The sequence below is a fragment of the Pongo pygmaeus genome, chromosome 6 (assembly GCF_028885625.2).
Source record: "Pongo pygmaeus isolate AG05252 chromosome 6, NHGRI_mPonPyg2-v2.0_pri, whole genome shotgun sequence".
In the NCBI taxonomy this organism is placed as follows: Eukaryota; Metazoa; Chordata; class Mammalia; order Primates; family Hominidae; genus Pongo; species Pongo pygmaeus.
The window spans coordinates 26,779,542-26,802,619 of record NC_072379.2 but is presented as its reverse complement, the minus strand read 5'-3'; the positions used below and the strand labels follow the sequence as shown (position 1 = coordinate 26,802,619).

General features: G+C 45.6%; 1 protein-coding gene across 5 annotated transcripts in view; it reads right to left on the bottom strand.

The window, feature by feature from the left end:
- ZNF107 (zinc finger protein 107) overlaps positions 1 to 19,057 on the bottom strand; it is a 78,525-nt gene extending 59,468 nt beyond the window's left edge. Inside the window, exons 1-6 of one of the 5 annotated variants that reach the window (XM_063668379.1) lie at positions 18,946 to 19,057; positions 15,088 to 15,567; positions 14,847 to 14,938; positions 6,341 to 6,679; positions 4,042 to 4,168; positions 2,919 to 2,990 (exon numbers count right to left, since the gene is read on the bottom strand). The gene's annotated coding sequence lies outside the window, so the exon portion shown is untranslated. Of the gene's footprint in view, positions 1 to 2,694; positions 2,991 to 3,134; positions 3,246 to 4,041; positions 4,169 to 6,340; positions 6,680 to 14,846; positions 14,946 to 15,087; positions 15,568 to 18,945 lie in introns of those variants that run through there. The other 4 variants (XM_054495389.2, XM_054495393.2, XM_054495390.2 and 1 more) reach the window with 4 other exon arrangements.
- Between the last annotated feature and the right edge of the window lie 4,021 nt (positions 19,058 to 23,078).

Sequence of the window (23,078 nt, the reverse complement as noted above, 5' to 3'; positions counted from 1 at the left end):
TGACAAAATCTCTTAGCCTTTGTTTGTCTGTAAAGGATTTTATTTCTCTTTCACTTATGAAGCTTAGTTTGGCTGGATATGAAATTCTGGGTTGAAAATTCTTTTCTTTAAGAATGTTGAATATTGACCCCCATTCTCTTTTGGCTTGTAGGGTTTCTGCAGAGAGCTCTGCTGTTAGTCTGATGGGCTTCCCTGTATGGGTAACCCGACCTTTCTTTCTGGCTGCCCTTAACATTTTTTTCTTCATTTCAACCTTGGTGAATCTGATGATTATGTGTCTTTGGGTTGCTCTTCTCGAGGAGTATCTTTGTGGTGTTTTCTGTATTTCCTGAATTTGAATATTGGCCTATCTTGCTAGGTTGAGGAAGTTCTGGATAATCTCCTGAAGAGTGTTTTCCAACTTGGTTCCATTCTCCCCGTTGCTTTCAGGTACACCAATCAAATGTAGATTTGGTGTTTTCACATAGTCCCATATTTCTTAGAGGCTTTGTTCATTCCTTTTTTATTCTTTTTTCTCTAATCTCGTCTGCTTGCTCTATTTCAGTAAGTTGATCTTCAATCTCTGATATCCTTTCTTCTGATTGATTGATTCGGCTATTGATACTTGTGTATGCTTCATGAAGTTCTCATGCTGTGTTTTTCAGCTCCATCAGGTCATTTATGTCCTCTAAACTGGTTATTCTGGTTAGCAAATTGGCTAACCGTTTTTCAAGGTTCTTAGCTTCCTTGCATTGGGTTAGAACATGCTCCTTTAGCTCAAAGGAGTTTATTACCCACCTTTTGAAGCCTACTTCTGTCAATTCATCAAACTCATTCTCTGTCCAGTTTTGTTCCCTTGCTGGCGAGGAGTTGTGATCCTTTGGAGGAGAAGAGGCGTTATGGTTTTTGGAATTTTCAGGCTTTTTACACTAGTTTCTCCCCATCTTTGTGGATTTATCTACCTTTGGTCTTTGATGTTGGTGACTTCGGATGGGGTCTCCGAGTGGACGTGCTAGTCCTTTCTGTTTGTTAGTTTTCCTTCTAACAGTCAGGCCCCTCTGCTGCAGGTCTGCTGGAGTTTGCTGGAGGTCCACTCCAGACCCTGTTTACCTGGATATCACTAGAGGAGGCTACAGAACAGCAAAGATTGCTGCCTGTTCTTTCCTCTGGAAGCACCCAGAGGGGCAACTGCCAGATGCCAACCAGAGCTCTCCTGTATGAGGTGTCTGTCGGCCCCTACTGGGGGTCAGGGACCCACTTTAGGAGGCAGTCTGACTCTTAGCAGGGCTCAAACGCTGAGCTGGGAGGTCCGCTGCACTCTTCAAAGCCGTCAGGCAGGGATGTTTAAGTCTGCTGAAGCTGCACTAAAATTTCTCAGATATGCCATTTGAATAAACTCTGTTGTCCAAGTCAAATTACCTATAAGAACCCCTCATTTATCTGTGCTATGCACCTAATTTGGAGACACAAACTTGGTACTTAAGAGGACATAAATTTAATGTTCAGTGTGGACCCATGAAGAACCTAGACAGCCAACAGCCAGTTGTTCATTCCTGAGTTCTTAAAGCTTCCGTTATAAAAAGCTGTGCATTCCATTATCATTATAGAAGAGATCAAATAATCTACATAAAATATAAATTAGGCCGGGTGCAGTGGCTTATGCCTGTATTCCCAGTACTTTGGGAGGCTGAGGTAGGTGGATCACGTGGTCAAAAGATCAAGACCATCCTGGCCAACATGGTGAAACCCCATCTCTACTAAAAATACAAAATTAGCCAGGTGTAGTGGCACATGTCTGTAATCCCAGCTATTCGGGAGGCTGAGGCAGAAGAATCACTTGAACCCGGGAGGTGGAGGTTACAGTGAGCCAAGATCACACCATTGCATTCCAGCCTGGGCAACAAGAGTGAAACTCCATCTCAAAAAAAAAAAAGAAGAAAAGAAAAAGAAAAGAAAATAGTCACATCATCTACATGTCGAGGCCACAGATATGTATATGTATTGATATGTATCAATAACACTTGTGGGCAGGGACCAGACAGAAGAACCACATCACCTGTGTGCTGGGCTCTGTGATAAGTCACCCTTTATCTGTGGGTATGGCCCACGTAGAAAAGGCAAGCCAAATCACCTGGTGCAGGGCCCAGAGATATGTCACAGTGTCTTCTATAGGCAAAGGCCAGGGAACAGAGGAGAGTCACATCGAATAGTTGATATACCCAGAGATATGTCACAATGCCCCTGTAATCAGGGTCCAGGTAAGAGACTCAAATCACCTTTGTTCTGGGCCCAGCAATATGTCACAATGCTTTCTCCATAACTGTCATACAAAGAGGAGACCCAGGCTCTTACCTAATTCACTAAGCCTAGCTATGATAGTATCTCTTACATTGGGTGGCTTGTAGGAAGAATCATCTCTCCTGTGAGCTGGACCAAGATATATGTCATAATCCAGTAGAGAGCAAGCATGAGAGTCACATCACCTGGGTGCTGGGCAAGGGATATGTTACAATCTTCCCTGAGGACAGGGACCAGGCAGGAGAGTCACATTAGCAGAAGAGTCACATTACCTGGGTGCTCAGGAAGGGATCTTATTTGACAATCCCCCCCTGAAAGCAAGGCACAGAATGCACAGTCACATCACATGGGTTCTTGGCCCAGTAATATCTTACAATGCTCAGTATGAGCAACACCCTTTCAGGAGAGGCAGATTACCTTAATGGGGGACCGAGCGATATGCCGCAATCTTCTTTGTGGGCAGGATGCAGGAAGAACAAAAGTCACATCTTCTAGGTGATGGATGCAGGGAGATGTAAACAGTCCCTCTGTGGACAGGGCCAAGGCAGAAGCCTCCAATTCTATAAATGTAGGGCCCAGGGATTTGTCACAATACCTAACATATGCAAAGCCCAGGCAAAGAGGAGAGTTATATCACTTACCTCCTAGGTCAAGTAATATGTCCCAATCCTCCCTTTTGACATGGCCCAGGCAGGAGAAGAAAGTGACATCACCTAGGTAATGAATAAAGAGATATGTCATAATACACCTGTGGACAGGGCCAAGGCAGGAGTCACATCACTTAGATGTTGGTCCCAGCCATATGTCAAAATACACAAAGTATACTGGACCCAGGTAGGAGAGGAGAGTCATGTCACCTAGGTTCTGGGCCCAGGCATACATCACAATCCCTACTTGGGCAGAGCCCAAGCAGTAGAAGAGAATTACATCAACTAGATACTGGGTCAATAAATATGTCATGATACTTTCTGAGGGAAAGAATGAGGCAGGAGATTCACATCACCTAGGTGAGGGGCCCAGAGATATGTCACAATGACCTTTGTTAGTAGAGCTCAGGGAAAAAAAGTCACATAACACAGGTGCTGGGCCAAATGATATGTCACAATTCTAACCATAGATAGATCCCAGTAAGGAGAAAGTCAAATCGTCTATAAGATGGGCCCAAAGATAAGTCAAAATTACCTCTGTGGGCAGGGACCAGGCAGAAGAATCACATCACCTGTGTACTGGTGATAAGCCGCTTTATTTTGTAGGCATGGCCCAGGTAAGAGAAGAGAGTCATATCACCTAAGTTCTCAGCCCAAAAAATATGTCACAATCTCTCTTATGAGCAAAGCCAAGGTAAGAGAGAAGAATGACATCAAATAGTTGATGCTCTAGAAGACATGCCACAATGCCACCTGTGGGCAGGGTTTACAGGGAGACTCACATGACCTTGGTGCTACATTCAGCAATATGTCACAATGCCTTTTGAGGGCAGGGCTGAGCAAAAGAGTAAGTTCAGCTTTTTTTTTTTTTTTTGAGATGGAGTCTTGCTCTGTTGCCCAGGCTAAAGTGCAGAGGCGCGATCTCGGCTTACGCAAGCTCCACCTCCCAGGTTCAAGCAATTCTCCTGCCTCAGCCTCCCAAGTAGCTGAGATTACAGGCACCTGCCACTGCGCCTGGCTAATTTTTGTATTTTTGTATTTTTGTGATTTGTAATTTTGTATTTTTAGTAGAGACGGGGTTTCACCATCTTGGCCAAGCTGGTCTGGAACTCCTGACCTCATGATCCACCCGCCTCAACCTCCCAAAATGCTAGGATTACAGGCATGGGTCACCGCTCCCGGCCAGTAATGTCAGCTTTTTGTTGGGCCCAGCAATATGACACAATCTCCTCTCTTGGCAGGACCTAGGAAGACAAAAAGAGTCACATCAACTAAGTACTGGGCCCAGTGAAAGATCACAATCACCTCTGTTAGCAAGAAGAAGGCATAGTCACAACACCTGGGTAATGGGTGCAGAGATACATGGGTGCAGAGATACATCACAATGCCCCCTGTAGGAAGAGCCCAGCAGCAACATAACACTGGTAATGGGCCCAGCAGTATGTAACAATGGCCACGGTGGGCAGGGCATGGCAGAAGAGTCACATAACTTGGGTGAAGAGCCAAGTTATATGTCACAACATTCTTCTGTGACCAGCACCAAGGCAGGAGAGGAGACTCAAATCCCCTGTGTGCAGAGCCCAGCAATGTTTCAAAATGCCTCCTGTGAGCAGCATCAATGCAGGAGAATAGTGTCACATTAAGTAGATGGTGGGTCCAGCCATATGTCACTATTCCATCTCCAGGCTGGGCCTAGGCAGAAGAGTCATTCACTCAGGTGCTGAGCAGAGGTATATTTCACAATCACACCTGCAGGAAAGTCCAGGGATAAGACTAACAATTCCGCATATGTCCTGGTTGTAGGTGTGAGTATTAACACTTTCTGTGCTTTTTGTCTAACTATACAAGTTACAGTCTCATTGGTAAACTGTATCTCTGCATGAGAACCTCAATCCCTTCTGCAGATTGTGTTGCTTTAGTGGAGTCACAGCCTCACGGGTGTGCTGAATTTGCTTCTGAGAGTACCAACTAACCTGGAGATCAGATCCAGGTATGAGAGGAAATTTTAAAACTTTTAACTGCTTAAGGATCTGAAATTTAGAACCTCAATAGTGGGCTGTGTTCATGTGAAAGATGACAAGTTTTACTGTTAACTTAGTGTGCATACCAGTGTCACAATCTCACCTGTGTGCTGGGCCTTGTTAGGACACTCTCTATACCACTCGAGGGCTTTATATAATATACATGAGAGTCACAATATGCTCTGATACCTTCATGCTGGTACAGACCAATGATTTTACCTGTGATCCTAGGCCCAGGTATGAGAGTCAGCATCTTTTCAATTGGCTGGGTAAAAATAATACAGTCATCAACTGCCCAAATGGTAAGTTTAGAAGTGAGTCAGCATTCAAACTGTGGCCAGATGTTAACAAATGACAAGCACAATTCCAATTGTGAACTACATCTCCATGTAAGATTCAGGATCTCACCAGTGGGATCCATCCATGTTTGAGGGTGACAATCCTTATGGTTGGTGGTGTATGCATATGAGAAACACAATCTCACCTGTGTGCTGGGCTCTGGAATGTCACACTCTACCACCCAAGGGCTTTATGTGATATGTAAGAGAGCAGTAGTCTTGAATAACCTTCATACAAAGAGAAGACCCAGGATCTTACCCATTTTTCTAAGCTAGCTATGAGTAACAGTATCTCTCCTATTGGCTGATTTGAAAGTCATCATTGTACTTGTGAGCTGGCCCCAGATATATGTCACGATCCCACTTGTAGGAAGTGAGCAAATAAGAGTGTCGCATTACTTGGGTGCTAGGCTAGGCCTATGTCACTATCTCCCCTGAGGACAGGGACAAAACCCAGAAAACATCATCTGGGTTTTTGGCCATGGATATTTTGCAGTCCCCTCCTGAAAGCAGGACACAGGCCAGCAGTGTCACATCACCTGGGCGCTGGGCCCAGTGATATTTCACAAAGCTCCCTGTGGGAAAGGTCAAGGCAGGAGAGACACACCACCTGGTTATTGGGTCTAGTGACATGTCACAATCTTTCTTGTGGACAGGGTACATGCAGAAGAGGAGAGTCAGATCCTCTGGGTGATAGATGCAGAGATATTTCACAAGATTCTAGGTCAGCAGAACACAGGCAGGAGTCTTTTATTCCCTACATGTTGGGTCCAGTGATATGTCATAATTCCCAATATATGCATTGCCTGGGGAAAAAGGCAAGTCATGGCACCTAGGTGCTGAGTATAGTGATATGTCATAATTTCCTCTTTTGGCAAGGTCCAAGCAGAAGGGGGGGGGGGTCACATCAACTAGGTGATGAATGAAAAGTTATGTCATAATACCCCGGTGGGCAGAGCCAATGCAAGAGAGTAGCATTACCTAGGTTTGCGATCGAGCCCCATGTCACAATACACAATTTATGCAGGGCCCAGGCAAGAGAAGAGAGTTACATTACCTAGGTGCTGGGTTCAGCAATCCATCACAATTTTCTCATGAGCAGAGCCCAAGCAGTAGAGAAGAGTCACATCACCTATTTGCTGGACCCAGAGATATTTCATAGTCTCTTCTGTGAGCAAAGTCCATGTAAGAGAAGAGAGTTACATCAAATAGTTGATGGGCCCAGAGATATGTCACAATGCCCCATGTTGGCAGAGTCTACTAAGAAGACACATCATTTTGATGCTGAGCTAAGAAATATGTCACAATGTCTTCAAGGGGGGGTCCAAGGCAAAAGTGTCACATCACCTTCATTTTGAGGACAGCAACAAGTCAAAATCTCCCTTGTGGGCAGAACCTAAGAAGAAGAAAAAAGTCATAATAGCTAGGTACAAGGTTCAGCAATAGGTAAAAAGCCCCTTGTGAGCAGAAATCAGGCAGGAAAAGGGAGTCAGAACACCTGAGTAATAAGTGCTGAGATATGTCACAATGCTCCCTGTAAAAAGGGCCCAGGCAGAGGAGTCACATCACCCGGGTCTTGGACACTGCAATATGTCAAAATGGTCAATGTGGGCAGGGCACAGGCAGAAGAGTCACACAACCTGGGCCCAGAGGCCAAGCAATATGTCACAAATGTCCTCTCTGTGGGCAGCTCCAAGGCAGGAGTATAGATCACATCACCTAAGTTTTGAGCCCAGAGAAATATTAAAATTCCATCTGTGGGCGTGCCCTAGCAAGGGAAGTCAAATCAGTCAGATACTAGGCATGTGTCAGAACCACACCTGTAGGAAAGTCCAGGGATGAGATTAACAATCCCACACATGTTCCAGCTTTAGGCATGAGAGTCAACACCTTGTGTGTGATTGGTCTAAGTACATGAGTAAGAATCTTTTTTAAATACTTTTTTATTTTAGTTTTATTTATTTATTTATTGAGATGGAGTCTTGCTCTGTCACCCAGGCTGAAGTGCAATGGCACGATCTTGGCTCACTGCAACCTCTGCCTTCCAGGTTCAAGTGATTCTCCTGCCTCAGCCTCCTGTGTGGCTGGGATTACAGGCACTCACCACTATGTCCAGCTAATTTTTGTATTCTTAGTAGAGACAAGGTTTCACCATGTTAGTCAGGCTGGTCTCGAACTCCTGACCTCAGGTGATCTGCCCGCCTCCGCCTCCCAAAGTGTTGGTTTACAGGCGTAAGCCACCGCATCCAGCTACGAGTAAAAATCTTAATGGTAAACTTAATCTCTGCGTAAGAGTCTTAATTCCTCCTGTGACCTCCTTAGTAGAGTCACAGCCTCACACATGTGCTGAATCTTGGTCTGAGGGTCACCGACTCACATGTGGACCAAATCCACGTGTGAGTCAATTTTCAGCTGGACATGGTGGCTCATGCCTGTAATCCCAGCACTTTGAGAGGCCAAGGTGGGTGGATCATTTGAGGCCAGGAGTTTGAGACCAGCCTGGCCAACATGGTAAACCTCCATCTCTACTAAAAATACAGAAATTAGCCGGGTGTGGTGGCATATGCTTGTAATCACAGCTGCTTGGGTGGCTAAGGCACAAGAATCGCTTGACCCTGGGAGGCAGAATTTGCACTGAGCTGAGACCGTGCCAGTGCACTCCAGCCTGGATGAGAGAACAAGAGTCTGTCTCAAAAAGAGATACAGAGAGAGTGAATTCTCCAGATTTTGACTGTTTCTGGGTGGAAGATTCAGAACCTCAAAAATGGGCTGTGTTCATATGGAAGGATGCCAGTTTTTACTACAGGCTAGCTGCACATGAGTGTCACGATCTCAACTCTGTGCTGAGCTCTGTGAGAACACTCCCTTTATCACCCAAGAGCCTTATACAGAATGCATGAGAGTTGCAATTTGGTCTGAGATCTTTGTGCTGGCCCCATGATCATACCTGTGGCTCTAAGCCCATGTATAAGAGTAAATATCTTTCCAATTGGCTAGTTTGTCTTTCTTTCTTTCTTTCCTTCTTTCTTTTTTTTTTTCTGGGTTGGTGGGTGGTGGGGATAGAGTCTTACTCTATCACCCAGGCTGGAGTGCATCTCAGCTCACTGCAACCTCTGTCTCCTGGGTTCAAGCAATTCTCTAGCCTCAGCCTCCCGAGTAGCTGGGATTACAGGCACATGCCACTATGCCCAGCTAATTTTTGTGTTTTTAGTAGAGATGGGTTTTTGCCACATTAGCCTGGCTGGTCTCAAACTCCTGACCTCTGGTGATCTGCCCACCTCGGCCTCTCAAAGTGCTGGGATTACAGGCGTGAGCCACCATGCCCAGCCTAATTAGCTAGCTTCTGATAAAAGAGTTCACACTTACCTATGACCTGGGTTTACAAATAAGTTGCCATTTCAACTGTGGCTGGATGTTCACATGTGAGAGTCAAAAATCCAGCTGCATACTGCATCTATGTGTGAGATTCAAGACTTAACCAATGGGTGCAGCACACCAACATGGCACATGTATACATATATAACAAACCTGCACATTGTGCACATGTACCCTAAAACTTAAAGTATAATAATAACAAAATTTAAAAAAAAGACTTAACCAATTTTTTCTTTTCATGTGTGAGGGTGACAATCCTAACATTCAGCTGGGTGTGCATGCAAAAAAGACAATCTCACCTGTGTGCTTGGCCCTGTGATGACACTCTCTGTATCGCTGAAGGGCATTATGTGACATGTGAGAGTGGTAATCCCCTATAACTTTTTTTTTTTTTAGATGAAGTTTCACTCTGTCACCAGGCTGGAGTGCAGTGGCGCGATCTCGGCTCACTGCAATCTCCACCTCCCAGGTCCAAGCGATTCTCCTGCCTCAGCTTCCCAAGTAGCTGGGACTACAGGCACCTGCCACCATGCCCAGCTAATTTTTGTATTTTTAGTAGAGACGGGATTTCACCATTTTGGCCAGGACAGTTTTGATCTCTTGACCTCAGGAGATTGCCCGCATCAGAAGCTAGCTAATTAGGCTGGGCATGGTGGCTCACACCTGTAATCCCAGCACTTTGAGAGGCCGAGGTGGGCAGATCACCAGAGGTCAGGAGTTTGAGACCAGCCAGGCTAATGTGGCAAAAACCCATCTCTACCAGGTCTCCCAAAGTGCTGGGACTACAAGCGTGAGCCACTGCGCCCAGCTCCCATAACTTTTTTTTTTTTCTTGAGATGGAGTCTCGCTCTGTCGCCCAGCCGGGAGTGCAGTGGTGCAATCTCGGCTCACTGCAACCTCCGCCTTCCGGGTTCAAGCAATTCTCTGCCTCAACCTCCCAAATAGCTGGGATTACATGTGCCCGCCACCACGCCCAGCTAATTTTTGTATTTTTATTAGAGATGGGGTTTCACCATCTTGGCCAGGCTGGTCTTGAACTCCTGACCTCATGGTCTACCCACCTTGGCCTCCCAAAGTGCTAGGATTACAGACCTGAGCCACCGCGCCAGGCTGCCCGTAACTTTTATGTAAAGAGGAGACCCAGGGTCTTACCCATTATACTAAGCCTCAGTACAAGAGACAGCATTGCTCATATTGGCAGGCTCAAGGAACAAAAGACATCATCATACCTCTGAGCTTGGACAAGATATATATCAGAATCCCAGCTGTGGGTAGAGAGTAAGCAGGAGAGTAAGTTTACCTAGGTGCTGGGAAAAAGACGTGTTATAATATTCCCTGAGGACTCGCACCAGGAGAGTCACATCATCTGGGTACCAGGCCAGGGAAATGTTACAATTCCTTCTGGAAATCAGGGCAAAGAAATTAGAGTCACAATACCTGCATGCTGGGCCCAGTGATATGTCACAATGCTCCCTGTAGGCAATACCCAGGCAGGAAAGACACATTGTCTCAATCGTGGACCCAGCAATATATCATAATCTTCCTTATAGGCAGGATGCAGGCAGAACAGGAGAGTCACATCTCAGTGACAGATGCAGGGATACTTTACAATGCCCCCTGTTGGCAGGGCCAAGGCAGGAGTCTTAAATCCCATTCATGTAGGGCTCAGCCATAGGACTCAATACCCAATATATGCAAGGTGCAGGCAAATAAGACAGTCACATCACCCCTAGGTGTTGGGTCAAGTGACACGCTCCAATCCCCTTTTTTGTCAGGGCCCAGGCAGAAGGAAAGAGTCACATCACCTAGGTGATGAGCAAAATAACATGTCATAATACCCTTGTGGGCAAAGCACAGGCAAAAGAGTTGCATCACCTAGGTTTTGATCCCAGCCATATGTCACAATGTAAAACGTATGCAGGGCCCAGGCAGGAGAAGAGAGTCACATTACCTAGCCTCTTGGCCCAGTGATACATCACAATCCCTTGGACACAGCCCAAGCAGTAGAAGAGAGTCACATCATCACCTAGGTACTGGGTCCAGCAATATGTCACAATACACCCTAAGGGGAAGGCCCAGGCAGGAGAGTCACATCACCTAGGTGAGAGGCCCAGAGGTATATCACAATGCACCCTGCATTAAGGCTAAGGAAGAAGAAAAAGAAAGTCATAAAGCCTATGGGATAGACCAAGTTATATTTCACAATCACCCTAGTGAGCATGGTTGAGGCATAAGTGGACAGTCACATGATGTAGGTGCTGAGCCAAGTAATTTGTCACAATCCCCTCTGTGATTAGGGACCAGGCAGGAGAAAAAAGTCAAATCACCTGGGTGATGGGTGCAGAGATATGTCACAATATGCCCTGTAGGCAGGGCTCTGACAAGAGAGTAACATCACTTTGGTGTTGGATTCAGAAATATGTCACAATGCCCCATGTAAGCATGGCACAAGCAGGAGAGTCAGAAAAATTGAATGCGAGGCCTGGTGATATTTTATAATTTCCACTGTGGACAGGTTCAAAGAAGAAAAGGAGACTCACATAATCTAGGCTATGGGCCCAGTGATATATCATCATTACCTCTATTGACAGGAACCAGGCAAGAGTATCACATTACCTTTGTGCTAGGTGATTTGCTAGGTCACATCACCTAGGAGATGAACAGCAATATATTACTCTTTCTTCTCTGGGCATGGCCCAGGCAAGAGAGGAGCATCACATTACTTAGGTACTGGGCCCAGAGATATGTCACCATATTTCTTTTTTTTTTTTTTTTTTGAGACAGAGTCTCGCTCTGTTGCCCAGACTGGAGTGCAGTGGCAAGATCTCGACTCACTGCAACCTCTGCCTTCCGGGTTCAAGCGATTCTCCTGCCTCAGCCTCCTGAGTAGCTGGGACTACAGGCGCACGACACCACACCCGGCTAATTTTTGTATTTTTAGTAGAGACGGGGTTTCACCATGTTGGCCAGGATGGTCTCGATCTCTTGACCTCGTGATCTACCTGCCTCAGCCTCCCAAAGTGCTGGAATTACAGGTGTGAGCCACCACACCAGGCCAACACCATATTTCTTGTGAGCAAAGACATGGTAAGCAGGGAGAGTCAAATCAAATAGTTGATGGTCCCGGAGATATGCCACAATGCCCCATGTGGGCAGGGTTCAAATATGAGACACATGTCACCTTGGTGCTGGTAACAGTAATATGTTACAATGCCTTCTGAGGGCAATGCTTAGGAAAAAGAGTAACATTACCATCATGTTGGGCCCAGCATGATGTCACAATCTCCCCAGCAAGCAAAACCTCAGAAGAGAAGAGTCACATCAGCTAGGTACTGGACCAAGCCATATGTTACATTTTCCCCTGTGAGCCAGGACCAGATAGTCACATCAGTTGGGTGACAGGCCCATGATATGTCACAATTTTTGTATAGGCAGGGCTTAGGCAAGAAAGTTAAATCAAATGGGCATAGGACCAAGTGATATGTTACAGTGCAGTATCAAGGCATGAGAGGAGACACATCACCCGGGTGCAAGTCTCAATGAAGTCAAAATGTCTTCTGTGGGCAGTGCCATGGAAGGAAAATAGAGTCACATGACCTAGGTTCCGTGTCCAGTTACATGTCACAATCTCATATGTGGGCTGGGTCAAGGCAGTAGAGTCAAATCACTCAGGTGTTGCACTGGGGCCTATGTAGCAATAACACCTGCAGGAAGATCCAGGGATGAGATTAACAATTTCACACGTGTCACAGTTCTACGTATAAGAGTTAACATCTCCTGTATGGTGGTTCTAAGTGCACGAGTTACAATTTCAATGGCTGACAGAATCCATGCTTGAGAGCCCCATTTTGTCCTGTGCACTGTGTCTTTTTAGTGGAGATGCAGCCTCACAGGTGTGCTGAATCTTAATCTGAGTGTCATAAACCCACCTGTGGAACAGATCCAAGTAAACGAGTCAATTTTCCAACTTTCAACCACCTCAGGGTGTGAGATTTAGGACCTCAACAGTGGGCTGTGCTCATGTGAGAGAAAGACAATCTTTACAGTCACCTAGGTGTGCATATGAGTGTCAAAATCTCACTTGTGTGCTGGGCCCTATTAGAATACTTTCTGTACCACCTGAGGGCTTTATACAACATGCATGAGAGTCCAATTTTGCTCTGATTCCTTCGTGCTGGAAAGGACCCATGACTGTACCTGTGGCCCTAAGCCCAAGTATGAGAGTCAACATCTTTCCTATTGACTGTGTCCAGAAAGGAGAGTCCTCACCTGTCTATAAGCCTAAACCCAACTTACAGGCAGGTGAGGACTGTCCTATCTGGACACAGTCAACAGGAAATGAGTAACCATTCCAATTGTGGCTGTTTTCCAGATATGACAGTTACAATTCAAACTGTGGACTGCGTTCGTGTATGAGTTTCAGGACCTCAGCAGTAGGCTATGTTTATGTCTGAGGGTAAAAATTCTAATGGCTGGTGAAATGCACATATAATAACACAATCTCACTTGTGTTCTGGGATCTGCAATAACACTGTAGTACCCAAATGTTCTATATGATATAGGAGAGTGGTAACTTACTGTGACCTTCCTACAAAGAGGAGACCCACGATCGTACTCATTTCCCTAAGCTTAAATATAAGAGAAAGTATTTCTCCTATTGGTTGATTCAAGGTATAATAGTCATTATTGCACTTGTGGGCTGAAACAAGATATATGTCACAATCCCTCCTCTCAGTAAGAAGTGAGCAGGACAGCCGCATCACCTAGGTGCTAGGCCATGAATATTTCACAACCTTTCCTGAAAGCAGGGACCAGACAGGAGAGTCACATCATTTGTGTGTGTGGCAGAGAATACTTTAAAATCTCTTCTTGAAAGCAATGCAGAAGAAGCAGAATCATTTTATCTGGGTGCTGGGCCCAGCAATATGTCACAGTGCTCCCTGTAGGAAAGGCCCAGGCAGGAGACATACGTCTATTGGTTGCTGCATGCAGAAATATGTCACAATTTTTCTTGCTGGCAAAATGCAGGCAGAAATGAAGAGTCACAATTTTTAGGTGATGGATGCAATTTTTAGGGGATGGATGGATTTTACAAGGCTCCCTGCAGGCAGGGCTCAGGCAGGAGACTCACATTCCCCAAGTTCTGGGTCTAGCAATATGTCATAGTACCAAAAATATGTGGGGCAAAGCAAAAAGAGGTGAGTTACATCATCTAGGATCTTGGTCCACCAATATGTCACTGATATTGTTGGGCTCTGTGTCCCCATCAAAGTCTCATCTTGAAGTATAATCTTTATAATTCCCACATGTCAAGGGAGGGACCAGGTGGAGGTAATTAAATGAGGGAGTGGTTTTTTCCATGCTGTTCTCATGATAGTGAGTTCTCACAAGATCTGATGGTTTTATAAGGGGCTCTTCCTTCTTTGCTCAGCATTTCTCCTTCCTGCCACCTTGTAAAGAAGGTGCCTTGCTTTTCCTTTGCCTTCCACCATGATTGTAAGTTTCCTGAGGCCTCTCCAGTCATGCTGAACTGTGAGTCAATTAAACCTCTTTATAAATTACCCAGTTTTGGGCAGTTCTTTATAGCAGTATGAGAATGGACTAATAAAGTCACAATCTCCTTTTGGCCATGCCCAGGCAAAAGAAAAGAGTCACATCTTCTAGGTGATGAACAAAAATACATGACAGAATGCCCCTGTGTGTAGGCCCCATGCAGAAAAGTCATAAAACCTAGGTGTTGGCCTCAGTCCCATATCACAATATGCAATGTATGCAAGGTTCAGGCAGTAAAAGAGAGTCACATTACCTGGATCTGAGCCCAGTAATATGTCAAAATCCCTCATTGGACAAAGCCCAAACAATAGAAGAGTCATATTACCTTGGTGGTGTGTCTAATGATATGTCACAATTCTTTCTTGGTCAGAGCCCAATCAGTAGAAGAGAGTCAATTCACATAGGTTCTGGGTTCAGCAACATGTCACAATACCCTTTGAGGAGAGGGCTCATGCAGGAGAGTCACATCACCTGAGTGACAGGCCCAGATATATGTCACAATTTCCCCTTTGGGAAGGGCTTAGAAATAAAGGGACAGTCACATAACCTAGGGGCTGGGCCCAGCTATATATCACAATCACCCCAGTTGGCAGAGCCCAGGCATAAGAGAAATGTCACATCATGTAGTTGCTTACCCAAGAGATGTGTCACAATTTTCACTGTGAGTAGGTCCCAAGAAGAGTCACATTATCCAGGTGATGGATCCAGAGATATGTTACAATGTTCCCTGTGGGTAGAACTCAGAAAAAGAGGAAAATTACATAACATAAAGGCTGAGTTTAGTATGTCAATTATCTCAGTGGGCAGGCCCAAGGCATGAGAGAAAAATCACATCATTAGTAAGTGCAGGGCCCGGTGAAATGTCACAATACTTACCGTGTACAGCACACAGGAAGAAGAGGAGAGTCACATCATTTAGGTGATGGGCCCAGAGTTAAGTCACAATGAGTTTTGTGGGCAGGGACCAGGCAGAAGAATCACGTCACCTCTCTGCTGGGCCCAGAAATAAGTCACTTTCTCTTCTGTGAGCACCATCCAGACAGAAGAGGGAGTCATATCACCTAGGTGCTGGGCCCAGAGTTATGTCCTGCCTTGGCCTCCCAAAGTGCTGGGATTTGCCTCTCCTACAGGCAAAACCAAGGTAAGAGAAGAGAGTAACATCAAATAGTAAATGGGCCCAGAGATATGTCACAATAGCCCCTGTGTGCAGTGTCCAGGCAGGAGACTCACATCACCTTGGTGCTGGGCCCAGCAGTACGTCACAGTGAACTTCAGAGTTCAGGGCCAAGGCAAAAGTGTAACTACACCTTGGTGTTAGACCCAGTGATATGTCACAATCTTCCCTGTTGGTAGAACCTAGGAAAAAGAGAAAAGTCACATCAGCTAGGTGCTGGGCCCAGCAGTAGGTCACAATCTCCTCTGTAAGGACCAGGTAGGGGAAGAGAGTCACATTGCCTGAGTGACAGGTGCAGAGGTATATAACATGATGCCCCCATGAAGCAGGACTGAGGCAGGAAAGTTACATCATTTGGGTGTTGAACGTAGCAGTACGTCACAATTTTTTTTTTCAAGACAGAGCCTTGCTCTGTTGCCCAGGCTGGAGTGAGGTGGCACGATCTCAACTCACTGCAACCTCCGCCTCCTGGGTTCAAGCAATTCTCCTTCCTCAGCCTCTTGAGTAGCTAGGATTGCAAGCGCGTGCCACCATGCCCAGTTAATTTTTGTATTTTTAGTAGAGACGGAGTTTCACCATGTTGGAAAGGCTGGTCTCAAACTCCTGACCTTGTGATCCGCCCACCTTGGCCTCCCAAAGTGCTGGGATTACAGGCATGAGCCACTGCACCCAGCCAATATTTTACAATTATTCCTGGGGACAGGGCACAGGCAGAAGCCATCTAGTACCAAGATGCAGAACCCAGCGACATGTCACAATACCCCTGTTAGCAGTGCCAAAGCAGGAGGGGAGGCCCACATAACCTTGGTGCAAAGCCCAGCGATATAGCAAAATGCCCCTGTGGGCAATACCAAGGCAGGAGAATAATGACACATCACGTAGGTTCTGAGTTAAGCAATATGTCACAATTCCACCTGTTGTGCCCAGCTAGGAAAGTCAAATCACTCAGGTATTGGGCAAAGAAATATTTTACAATTACACCTGCATAAAGGTCCAGGGATAAAATTAACAACTATGTACATGTCCTGGTCCTAGGTATTAGTGTCAATACCTCCTGTATGTAAGGTCCAAGTACATGAGTCACAATCTCAACAGGTGACTGGATCCGTGCTTGGGAGCTACAATCTCTCAAGTCCACTGTATATTCTTCATAGAGTCACAGCCTCACAGGTTTGCTGAATTTTGGCCTGAGAGTCACAAACCCACCTGTGGACCAGATCCATGTATGGGAGTCAATTTTCCAACTTTTGACTGCCTCTGGTTGTGAGATTCAGGACCCCAACATTGGCTGTGTTTATGTGGTTGAATGACAATCTTTATTGTTAGCCGTGTGTGCATACAAGTGTCACAATTTTACTTGTGTGCTGGATACTATAGGGACCCTCTCTGTTTTACTAAGGACATCACACAGTATGCATGAGAGTTGCAATCTGCTGTGAAACCTTTGTACTTGGATCCAGAGATATGTCACAATGCTCTAGATTTATAACTGTATTTGGGCTTATAACCACTATCTTACCTGTGGTTGTAAGCACAGATATGAGACTGAATATCTCTTAAAATGACTGGCTTTAGGTAGGAGGGTCTTCACCTGCCTATAAACTCGGTTTAGAAATGAGTAACCATGGGCTGGGTGTGGTGGCTCACGCCTGTAAATGCCAGCATTTTGGGAGGCCGAGGCAAGTGGATTGCCTAAAGTCAGGAGTTTGAGACCAGCCTGGCTAACATGGTGAAACACCATCTCTACTAAAAATACAAAAATTAGCCGGACGTGGGGGCAGGTGGCTGTAATCCCAGCTACTGGGGAGACTGAGGCAGGAAAATCGCTTGAACCTGGGAGGTGAAGGGTGCAGTGAGCCAAGATTGCACCATTGCACTCCAGCTGGGGTGACAAGAGCGAGACTTCATTCTCAAAAAAAAAAAAAAAAAAGAGAAAAAGAAATGAGTAAACATTCCAACTGTGGCCAGATGTTCAGATGTTCACATATGCAATCACAAATCTAACTGTGGACTGTATCCATAAGTTGGATTGAGGATGTCACCATTGGGCTCTCTTCATGTGTCAAGGTGATAGTGCTAATAGTTGGCTGGGTGTGCATATGAAAAGAAAAATCTCCCCTGAATTTACGCTCTCTGTATCACCCAAGGGCTTTATACAATGTGGGAGAAAGTGATAATTCTTTATGATCTTTGTACAAAGAGGAGACCCAGCATCTTACCTGTTTCCCTCAGCCTAGCTATAAGAGAGAGTATTTATTTTTACTAACTAATTTGAGGAATGAGAGTCATCATCACGCATAGAAGTCAGGCCAAGATATATGTCACAATTTCATTTGTTGGTAAGGATTGAGCAGGAGAGTCACATCAACTGGGGGCTGGGAGAGGAATATGTCACAATCTTCCATGTGGGCAGAATGCAGACTGAAGGGGGGAGTTACATCTCCTTGGTGACAGACGCAGATATATATCACAAGGCCCTATGTGTGACAATGCAGATATTTATCACAAGGCAGTGCCCAGGCAGGAACTTCCCATTCTGAAAGTTTTGGACCCAGCAATATGTCACAATATCCAAAGTATGTGGATTTTGAGAAAAAAGGAGAGTCAAATCACAGAGGTGCTTGGTCCACTGATATGTGAGGCCCAGGAAGAAGAGGAGAGTCACATCACCTAGGTGATGAATAAAAAAAATGTTTCATAATACCCCTGTGGCCAGAGCCCATGCAGAAGAGTCTCACTGGACCAAGCCATATGTCACAATACACAATATATAGAGTACCCAGGCAGAAGATGCAAATCATGTCACCTAGGTGCTAGGCCCAGTGGTACATCACAGTCCCTTTCAGGGCACAGCTCAAGCAATAGAAAGGAGTCACATAAACTAGGTGCTGAGTTTGACAATTTGTCACAATACCCTTTGAGGGTAGGCTCCAAGAAAAAAATTCACATCACCTAAATAAGGGGGGCATAGATATGCCACAATGTCCCCTGTGGGTATGGCTCAGGAAGAAGAGAGTCACATAAGTTCAGGGCTTGCCCAAACTATATATCACAATCGCTCCAGTGGGCAGTGCTGAGAAATAAGAAGAGAGTCATAAAAGTTAGGTAGTAGGCAGGCGCGGTGGCTCACGCCAGTAGTCTCAGCAGTTTAGGAGGCCGAGGCAGGCGAATCACCTGAGGTCAGGAGTTTGAGACCAGCCTGACAAACATGGAGAAACCCCATCATACTAAAAATACAAAATTAGCTGGGTGTGGTGGTAGGCGCCTATAATCCCAGCTACTTGGGAGGCAGAGGCAGGAGAATCGCTTGAACCCTGGAGGCAGAGGTTGTGGTGAGCCAAGATGACACCATTGCACTCCGGCCTGGAAAACAAGAACAAAACTCCATCTCAAAAAAAAGGAAAAAAAAAAAGGTAGGTGCTGGGCCAAGCCATATGTCACAATCCCTGCTGTGGACAGGTCGCAGAAAGAAAAGAAGAGTCTCATTATCTAGGTAATTGGCCCAGAGACATGTCACAATAACTTCTGTGGGCAGGGATCAGGCAGAATAATCACATCACCTGTATGCTGAGCCCAGGAATAAGTCATTCTCTCTTCTGTGAAAGTTGCCCAGACAAGAACAGCAAGTCATATCACCTAGGTGCTATGCCCAGAGATATGTCACAATCTTTCCTATGGGCAAATCCCAGGCAAGAGAGGAGAGACACATTAAATAGTTGGTTGGCCCAGAGATAGGTCACAATGCCCCTGTGGGCAGGTTTCAGGCAGGAGACACATCACCTTGGTTCTGGGCTCAGCTATATGTCACAATGTCTTCTGAGGGCATGGCCAAGGCAAAAGAGTAATGTCACCTTGGTGCTGGGCACAGTGATATGTCACCATTTCCCTTGTGGGCAGAACCTAGAAAAAAGAGGAGAGTCACATCAGCTGGATTCTGGGCATAGCAATATGTCACAATACCTGCTGTGAGCAAAGACCAGGTAGAAGAAGAGAGTGACATCATGGAGCCTCCTGCAGGCAGGGCCATGGCAAGTCAGTTACATTACCTGCATGCAAGGCCTGGTGATATGTAACAATGTCTACTTTGGGCAGTGCCAAAGCAGAAGAGAAGACTCACATCACCTGGGTGCAAGGCCCAGTGATATGTCACAATGTCCACTGTGGGCAGTGCTGAGACAGGAGACTAGATCACATTACCTAGGGGCCAGGTCCAGCAACATGGCACATTTTGAACTGTGGGCCGGGCCCAGGCAAGAGAGTCAAATCACTTAAGAGCTGGGCAGAGACTTATTTAACAATCACACCTGTAGGAAGGTGCAGGGATGGTATTAACAAGCCCACACATGTCCACGTTCTAGGTATGAAAGTCAGCAACTCTTGTATGTTGGGTTTAAGTACATGAGTCACCATCTCAGCAGTGGACTGGATCAGTGCATGGGAGCCTCAATCTTTTCTGCAGACTACCTCACCTTAGTAGAGTCACAGCCTCACAGGTTTGCTGAATCTTAGCCTGAGAGTCACCAAAACACTTGTGGACCTGATCCACATATGAGAGTCAATTTTCCAACTTTTGACTGACTCCAGGTGTGAGTTTCAGAATCTCAACAGTGGGCTGTGTTCATGGGAAATGATAACAATCTTTACTGTCAGCAGGGTGTGATATGAGTGTAGGGTCAATCTCTCCCAAGAGGATTGACCCAAAATACAAGATATGTTGACACTCCCACCTAGAACTGGGACATGTGTGGGATTGTGATCTTATTCCTGGACCTTCCTGCAAGTGTGATTGTGACATACACCTTTACCCAGCACCTAAGTGGTTTTCCTCTGCTGCCTGGAGTGAACTCACAGATAAAATTGTGACATATTGCTCAACCCTGCACCTTGGTGGTGTGACTCTAATCTCAAGCCTTGGCATTGCCCACATGAAGAATTGTGACATATTGGTGGGTCTTGCACCCAAGTTATGTGAGTCTTTTCTTCTGCCTTGGTGTTGTATACAGGGAGCATTATGATATATTGCTGCATCCCGTGTCAAGGATTTGTGGCTCTTCTGCCTGTGCCTTGCCCACATGGGCCAATGGGACACACTGCTCAGTCTAACACGTAGGTAATGTAACTCTCCTGCCTGGGTACTGCTTACAGGAAACATTGTGATATATTTGTGTACCTATCAACCAGGTTACATAAATCTCTTCTCCTTCCTGATTCCTGACACTTAGGTAATGAAACTTCCCTGCCTGGGAACTTCTTACAGAGGACATTGTGATATATGTGTGTACTCATCAACCAGGTTACATAAATCTCTTCCCCTTCCTGATTCATGCTAACAGAGGGGATTGTGGCTCCTCTATTGTTTTTAGGTTCTGTCTTCAGGGAAAATTGTGACATATCACTGGACCCAACACTAACAGGATGTTACCATTTTGCTTTGGCCCTGACCTCAAAAGGCATTCAGCCCTATTGCTGGGCCTAGCACCAAACTCATGTGCCTCTTTTGCCTGGAGACACATTGTGACATATCTCAAAGCTTATCAACTATTTGATGTAACTCTCTATTCTTACTTGCACTTTGCTTATGAAAGATTCTGACATATCTCTGTCTCTGGGTCCTCTCCTTCTGGACAAACCCCCTCAGAAAAAAAAAGTGACTTATTGCTGACCTCAGCACACAAGTGATGTAATTCTTCTGCCTGGTCCCTGCCCACAGAGAGCATTGCAACATATTTTTTAGTCTATAAACTTTTGATGTAACTTTCCTCCTTTACCTTAATCCTCCACATAGTCCCTGCCCACCCAGGGCATTGTGACATATCTCTAGGCCCCTCAACTATTGGATATGATGCTCTTTTCATATCTGAGCTTTGCCAAAAAGTGAGATTCTGATATATACCTGTGGGCTCAGCACCTAAATAAGATGACTCTCCTCCTTTGCCTGGGTCCTGTATTCATTGTGTGTTATGACATATGGCTGAGTCCAATACCTACATGATGTGACTCTCCTGCCTGGGTTTTGCCCACAGGGTATTTTAAAATATCTTCTTCTTTATTACCTAGGTGATGTGACTCTCTTATTCCACCAGAGCCCTGCCAAATAGAAGCATTGTGACATATCACTGAACACAGCACCTAGGTGATGTGACTCTCTCCTTTTGCCTGGGCCTCACATATTCTGGGTATTGTAACAAATTGCTGGGCCCCACCACTAGGAGATGGGAGGCTTGTGCATGGATCCTGCCTACGTGGGGACCTTTTGATATTTATCTGCATCTATCACTTAGAAGATATGACTTTCCTACCTGCACCCTACCCACAAGGAAGATTGGGAACTATCACGAGGCCATGCGTCCAGGTTATGCAACTCGGCTGCCTGTGTTCTGCTTTCAGGAAGGAATTGCCACAACCTCTTCTACAGGCAATGCCCAGGTAAGAGTAGAGAGTTACATCAAGTAGTTGACAGGCCCAGAGATATGTCACGATGTCCCCTGTGGACAGAGTTCAGGAAACAGACTCACATCACGTTGGTGCTGGGTCCAGCAGTATGTCACAATGCCTTCTGAGGGCAAGGCCAAGCCAAAGAGAAAAGAGCAATGTCACTTTGGTGCTTGGCCCAGTGGTATTTTACAATCCCCCACATGAGCAGTGATCAGGCAAAATGAGAGTGTCATATCCTGGGAGATGTGCATAGAGATATGTCACAATGCCCCCTGTAGTCAGGGTCTAAGCAGGAGAGTTACATTACCTGGGTTTTGGACTAAATAATATGTTATAATGCCTTATGTGGGCAGGGCACAGGCAGAAGAATCACATACCTTGGGTATGGAGCCCAGTGATATGTCACAGTGCCCCCTATGGGCAGTGCCTAGGTAGGAGAGGAAATTCACATCACCTGGTTACTGGCCTAAAAGAATCTGTCACAAATTTTTTTTTTTTTTTTTTTTTTTTTTGCCAGGGTTCAGGCAGAATGAAGAGTTACATCTCCTAGGTGATAAATGCAGAAATATGTCAAAAGGTCCCCTGTGGACAGGGCCCAAGCAGAAGCCTCCCACCCCCTAGGTGTTGGGCTAAGAGATATATCACAGTACCCAAAATATGCTGAGCCCAGGAAAACAAGAAGAGTCATATTACCGAGGTGCTGGGTCCAGTTATATGTCACAATCCCCTCTTCTGGCAAAGCTCTGGCAGAAAAGGAGAGTCACATAACTTAGGCAATGAATAAAAAGATAATACCCCTAAGGGCAGGGCCCATCAAGGAGAGTTGCATAACCTAGGTGTTGGACCTAACCCTATGTCTCAATACACAATGTATGAAGAACTCAGGTAGGAGGGAAGGGTCACATTGCCTAGGTGTTAAGCCCAGCAATACAACAAAATCCTTTTTTTAGGCAGATCCCTAGCAGCAGAAAAGAGTCAGATCACCTAGATGCTAGGTCCAGCAATATGTCACAATATTCCTCGAGGAAAGAGACGAGGTAAGATAGTAACATCATCTAGGTGAAAGGCCTAGCAATATTTCACAATCTTCTCTGGAGACAGAACCCAGAAATAAAAGGAGTCACATCAGCTAGGTGCTGGGCACAGTGAAATGTCATGTTGGGTATAACTACATGAGTCACAGTCTCAATGGTGGACTGGATCCAAGCATGAGAGCCTCAATCCTTCCTGTGGACTGTGTCTTCTTAGTAGAGTGATG